A 7,628-nucleotide genomic window follows, 5' to 3' on the forward strand; every position below is an offset into this window, starting at 1 on the left:
TCTTGATGGGTGGTTTTTTTGGATTGAGGGTCGAGTTTCATGGGTTGCAAAGGAGTCTTCATGGGCTGAAATATAATCTTGATGGACTTATGCACTGGTTTAGTGAGCTGAGAATTAGGCTTCATAATTGGTTTGTTGAGCTGAGAATTTATTTTTATAAATCAGTTTACTAATATCGGTTCCACTTTTTCTGCAAGAACAAAACAATCTGATAAACACACTAAAGGCTAATGCCGACCTATTTGCATGGACCTCTGCTGATATGCCAGGAATCGATCCGAACTTTATATGTCACAAGTTGGTAGTCAACCCTAATGCCCGACCTATAAGACAAAAAAAGCGAAATCTGAGCACGGAGAGAAGAAATGCGGCAGCAGCAGAAATACAAAAATTACTTGATGCAGGCTTCATCCAAGAAATCCACTTTTTCTCATGGCTAGCAAACATGGTAATGGTCAAGAAGAGTTCGGAGAAATGGCGAATGTGTGTAGATTTTACAGATTTGAACAAAGCTTGTCCAAAGGATTCCTATCCACTACCGAACTTTGACAGGCTAGTAGACGACACCTCAGGATATCAAGTGCTTAGTTTCATGGATGCATATTCCGATTACAACCAAATACAAATGCACATAGAGGACAAAGATAAGACGGCATTTGTAACTGACCAAGGTAACTTTTGCTATAAAGTAATGCCCTTCGAATTGAAAAATGCGGGGCAACTTATCAGAAACTGATGGACAAAATCTTCAAAGATCAAGTTGGATGAAACATCGAGATATATGTCGATGATATGGTCGTCAAGTCAAGTTCAGAGAAACAGCACGAAGCCGATCTTCAAGAGGTTTTTCAACAGCTCAGAAAATATAATATGAGGCTAAACCCAAAAAAATGCGTATTTGGAGTACAAAAAGGCAAATTCCTTGGATTTATGCTCACAAAAAGAGGAATAGAAGCTAACCCTGACAACTGCCAGACCGTCATAAGCATGCAGTCACCTCGGGCTATCAAAGAAGTACACCGCCTCACAGGTCGTCTAGCCGGCCTGTCCCATTTTATACTAGCGGCAGCCGCCAGATCATACCGTTTCATCAATCCAATGAAGAAGGCTGACAAGTTCATCTGGATGGAAGAATGTGAAAAGGCCTTCGCCGAATTCAAACACATCTTAGGGTCACCACCTATACTCAAAAAACCAGAACAACATAAACCGCTTTTCTTGTTCCTTTCAATTTTCACTAACATGGTCAGTTTCGTGCTTGTAACTGAAACAGGGAAAGAGCAACACCCAGTGTACTTCATGAGCAAAGTCTTACAAAGTGCCGAGACAAGGTATCCGATGATAGAAAAGTTAGCATTTGATTTGGTCATTACTGCTCGGCGTCTGCGACATTACTTTCAAATACACCCAATAATAGTTCGGACCGATCACCCTATGCGACAAATATTATCACGACTAAACTTAGCATGCCGACTCACAAAATGACCGGTAGAGCTCTCTAAATTCAATATTTCATACTAATCACGAGGATCACCTAAAGCCCAAGCGTTGGTCGACTTCATCTCAGAGTTCACGAATAAAGAGGAAACACCCAAGACATAGGAACTATACGTAGATGAAGCATCGAACAAAAACGGATGTGGGGCAGGAATCCTTTTGAAGGACGATACTGGAGTTCGAGCCAAACAGTCAATCAAATTCCTCTTTGAAACAACCAATAACCAAGCCGAATATGAAACTCTCCTTGCAAGTCTAAGGCTAGCCAAGGAAGTACAAGCCTAAAAGTATAATGCGATTCACTTCTAGTAGTATAGCAGGTAAATGGCCACTTTCAGATACGAGATCCACTCTTACAAAAGTATTTTGGCTCGGTCAAAACCATGGTACAACTTTTTCAAAATTTTAAAATATCACATCTACCTAGGGAACAAAATTGTAGGGCCGATATTTTATCTAAATTAGCTACATACAGGATAACTAATTCATTAGACAAATTATATCATTTCATATTAACGGAACCAAGTTTAGATATCAAATCTGTTTTAAGAGTGTCACAGGAAGAAGATTGGCGAAGCCGATTTATCCGTTACCTAAAAACTGGAGAAATGCCAGAAAATGAAAATCTGAGGTCATTCAGATACAAAGCAAACCACTACACTATGATGGGAGCAGACCTATACAAACAAGGTGTTTCTAAGCCATTACTAAAATGCCTCAGCCGAGCAGAAAATACCATAGAGGAAGTACATGAAGGAACCTGTAGACACCATACAGGAAGTAGAAGTTTGGCCACAAAAATTCTCCGAGCAGGTTACTACTAGCCGACGTTAAATGAAGATTGTAGGGAAAAAGTGCAAAAGTGTGATGCATATCAAAAATGCGCGCCGCTCATCCACAACCTGGCTGAACTATTGAACACCTCAGATGTCAGCTGGCCATTCCACAAATGGGGGATGGACATATTCAGACCATTCCCAATCTCGCTAGGACAAGTAAAATTTCTCTTGGTAGCTATTGACTACTTCACAAAGTGGATAGAAGCGCAGCCACTTGCGAAAATCACAGCAGAAAAGGTACAAAGTTTTATTTGAAAATTAATTATTTGTAGATTCGGATTACCTAGAAAAATCGTATATGATAATGGCCGGCAATTCACAGATAAGAAAATTGCTTCATGTTTAACCAATCTGCATATCAAACATAATTTTTTCTCCGTCGAACACCCACAAACTAATGGGCTCGCGAGGCAGCTAACCAAGTTATTTTGCAGGCCTTAAAATAGAAACTAATAGATACTAGAGGACGATGGGTAGAACTTATACCAGAAGTGCTGTGGAGTCATAACACAACACCACAGTCTTTAAAAAAAAGAAAGTCTGTTCCGAATAGTCTATGGTGCAGAATGCATGATCCCAATCGAAATTAGTCAAGGGTCTGCCCGGACCGAGTACTTTGACAAAGAAAACAACACCCAAGCCAGGTCAGCCGAGCTATATCTAATAAACAAGGAGCGATGTCTAACCGAACTCAGGAAAAAAGCCATGCAGGCAGCCATGCGAAAACAATACAACAAAAAAGTACGGCCGAGGACCCTAAATGAAGGAGACTTGGTGCTGAGACAAATTGAAGAGGTTTGGAAACAATCAAGACATGGAAAACTAGCTGCTAATTGGGAAGGCCCTTTCAGAATATCACAGGTCATCGGAAAAAGGGGCATCTCGCCTCAAAACACTGGAAGGAACCACCCTCCCCAATACTTGGAACATCTCATCTTTGAAGATCTATTATAGTTAATCTGCTTCTATAAACATGGTTTGGGCTGGTACTATTTTTCCTGATCACGAGGTTTTATCACTAAGGAAGATTTTACTCAGACAGGTTTTAACGAGGCCGACCACCCTACACCTTTCAAAGTCGAAAGGTCTTTTAACACGTAAAGAAATACCATTCATCTTTTATTATCTATCTTTGCAATTATATCTTGCACACATTTATTCAAACCAATAGAAAAAAATTCGGAAACAACATTCATTCATACGCAAAAGCTAAAGCCAAATTCGGCAAGTTCTTTCATGCGTCAGATAAAACAATCCAAAACAAACGCATCAAAATTCAACAATCAAGCCACAATTTTCAAAACTAAAATAACATATTCCAAACTATAATTATAAAGATAAGTTAACAAGGTGGTGGAGCGTTTTTAGCATGCTCGTTGCCAACTTCATCCTCCACAAGTTCTCCATTGATCACTATCTTAGTCACGTCGAGTTTACCAACATCAAACTCAGGGCAAAAAAGTGTGATCTGACCAACAGCACGATGAAAACCTGCAGCAAACATATCCATCTTCTCTTCTTCTAGCTCGTGAATGCGAGAGGTCATCTCGCCCTTAGTCTTATCATTTTCTTTTATCTCGGCCTGCAGCAAGCGAATCTGGTCATGAAGGAGAGAGACCTCCTCTTCCTTCTCTTTCATCTTCGATGTAACACTGATGACCACCTCCTCTTTTTTCTTAATAGAACGATCAAGAACAGCAACCCTATCAACAGCCACCTGCTGTTCCGAGGCCGGCAACTCGGTCGCACGCCCAACACATAGCAAGCGGGAAGAAACGATCTAACAATTATATGAACGGTAGTATAAGCACATTACAAAATATGAGCTATTACAAAACGGGTACTTTTCCAAAATAGTTACCTGGACAAATTTTCTCATTGCTTCAATACCAGTGCGACGGGTTAAACCCATATCCCCAGGATACTGAGAAACCCAGTCGGAAAGCTCAGAAATGAAAAACTGATCGCTCCAAACAGAATGAGGGTTCACCCCATCAATGAAACCATGAAGTTTCCTTTGCCTCTCAAAAACGGATTTGCCGGTAAAATCCCCTTCAGATAACACTTCAAGCAATTTTTCAGAATCAAGTTTCCTTCTTTTCGGCGAAGGAGGAAGTTGGGCAGTAAAATAGGCAACATCTCCACCTCCCTCCTTCACCACACCCGATACGCTGCCACCTTTTTCGCTCTTCTTCTTCAAATAGGACTGCAGGCTAGACGTACTCAAATTCGAAACCCATCCACCTGCAAACAACAAACAACTCCACATCCGAAATCAGTCACAGAAAAGACAAGCAAACAAACAAAGAAATGATACCTATGTATGTTTCCAATCCTTCTCTATAATTTTCCTTATCATACCTCAACAATTCCGGGATAGACAAACACTCACCATCGGAAAAACACTCTATTAAAAAAATCTAGAAACCTATTCTCTTCTTCACTTCTTTCCATAGACTCCAAAATCTGCATTGGCTCCAGACACCAATACAACAGAAATTTCTCAACAAGTTCGTCATCTAAGTAAAAGGGATATTCAATCTCCTGAGACCGAACCTTTACAAACATGGCCTTAAATTTTTTGAAGGATGACTTATACAAAAGGAAAATAGAACGACTTGGATAGCTGCTAAGAAAAACCCATAACCCTTTTCGAATTCCTTTGGATTGAAATAGCGAAAAGAAAGTATTCAACGAAATAGAAAATTCAGAAAATCCATCAAACATTCAAAAGCTCTTGAAAATGCCTAAGAATTGGGGTAAAACTGTGAAGGAGCATAGTCGAGTTGAATCAAAACGTTACATTCAAAATCAGTAAAGAAAAATTTTAAATACAGCTTGGTAAAATATACGGGGTATACATGTAAATGTAACCCCAATCACCTCTCCTTTCACACACTCTCTCGTCACTATTACAAGGTAATAACTCGACACCTATATCCGAACCATCCTTTGTCAACTTCAAAACTCTAAGATCATAGAAGAATTCCTCATCACAGTAAGAAGAACGGGTCTTTACATCTACATGTACCCATTGGTAGGGACTATCACTTTTTACTTTCACTGCTTTTTTCTTTTCTTTCTCTCTTTCTTTTTCTCTCTTTTTAACCATTGTGAAGGTAAAACGATAAGAAAGAAAATAGACAAACTAACATCTTGCAGTCATATTTCTTTCACTTAAGCGGAAGTCCTTAAGGTCAATTTTTCGTGTTTTTTCCAAGAAAATAACTATAATAAAGAAGCATAATAACCCACTCACTTAGTGGGTAATTTGCAAGCATAACCGTTCACATATCCGGGAGATTTTTAAGGTCCAAACCTAATTAAAGAAGGTAACCCATGAATTTATTGCAAGTAAGGGTTCACAAGGTAAATTTATTATGCAGTTGTATTTCTCAATTAAATTTTTAGCATATAGCCCAAGCTTGAAAAAAGCTAAATGCGCGTTGAGTTTGGGAGCTAGTATCATTAACCAAAACTGAGGTATAACCAAATTTTAAAATAAATATTAAGTTAATTTTATTATTTTTTATACTATAAATGACCTAATTATAAAATTAGTAATAGTATAGAAATTCAATTAAAAAATATATATAAAAATCTAATTAAAAATTTAATAAAATAATAAAAATAAAAAAGTAAGTAAACCTAAATTATATACTCCTTATTTTCGCCGCACAAAAATCATAGGATGTCTCCATCATATTTTGAAGAGGAATGGGATTGCTACTCGGCTGTCTTGGTGGAGCAGGTCAGTAGTCAACATTTAGCATCTTTTTTTCCGTCATGCATGATCTTGTTTTCTTGTCCTTTTGTTGTTCCGACGTGATCATTTTACCAATTTACCCACATATTTTGACTAATACTCTAGCAAATTAGCAATTATATCAAATGATTAAGAATTATTATAGCTATCCTTTTATTAAACATTATAGATGTCATCTAAGATACAAAGGGTAAATCATTAAAATCGGTCTCGATTTTTGAATACGCTGACAAAAAGTTAATATCATCCATTTTTGTTAATAATAAAAATATTCTCAAAGTCTTCTAAAATTCGATAAAAATACATAATATTAAATGTATATTTTTAAAAAATACTTTAAAGATTAAATTTAATTATAGTCTTTTACAAGTATGATAAAAGAAAGACATGTTTTATCCTTACCATTTAATAATTTTATGCTAAGTAGTTTTATTTTGCATTTTTTTGTTAATAATAAAAAAATAAAAAATTATAGAGATCAAATTTTTATTTAATTTTTTATGAATTTTTAAATAGTTATCCAAATACTATTTACAATTTTTGAAAACGTTGACAAAAATATTTTTATTTTTAACAACAACAAAAATATTAAAAAATACGATAAAAATAATTAAAAAAATATTTTTTATAAATGGCAAATAACTTATTTTAACGAATGATAATAATTGTTTTTTAAGAGGTAATATTTATTTTGTTTTTTGAATTTTGTTTTATAAATAATTATTTTTAAGAATGCATGATAATAAATTTTATTTTTGATTTTTTTAAGTTATTAATGAAGTCTTTTATTTTAAAAAATGCGACACCTTTTAGATTTTGGATAAACTGCTGTCTCACAATTGGTAATACAGTGTTAATGTGACCAATTAAAGTTCTATAATTTTTTTCCCGATTTCATTGATATATAAGAAATGAAGCACAATAAATATTCTTTGCTACATATAAATAACATTTTACATTCACCATAGATACTCTATCAAACTTTAAATTACATACGCTTCTAATTGACGAAAAACTTGCTTTTTGCTCATCCTAATTTATGAGTTATCTGAATAAAATTGTAGAGAATAAATTAGAGATACGATATTATTATTATTTTCTTATTCTGATATGTAATATTTTAAGTTCGTTATTTTCAATAATAGGAGTAGTTTATGCAAAGACTTCGATGTTCAAATTAGCATGGATCACAAGAGAAATTAAAATAGAGATCATACTTGGGTATACATATTTAAAATAGTGCATATATTATGAGATTGTGATATTATGAGTTCTCTTATGTGAGTTATTCTTTTCATAAGATACTCTCGTCATAAAATGCTTGATGTCTTATTGTCGTCTCATCATATAATACTCTTAGACCCATATATATATATATATATATATATATATATATATATATTCTCTTTTAATAGTAGAATAATGATTACAATGTAACAATTAACCTCATAAAATTGAGTTATTAAGGATTAAAATGAGTTATGATGAGTTAACATTTTTTTTATATTATAATTTTTGAAATCCAA

The sequence above is a fragment of the Arachis stenosperma genome, chromosome 3 (genome assembly GCF_014773155.1).
Source record: "Arachis stenosperma cultivar V10309 chromosome 3, arast.V10309.gnm1.PFL2, whole genome shotgun sequence".
NCBI lineage: Eukaryota > Viridiplantae > Streptophyta > Magnoliopsida > Fabales > Fabaceae > Arachis > Arachis stenosperma.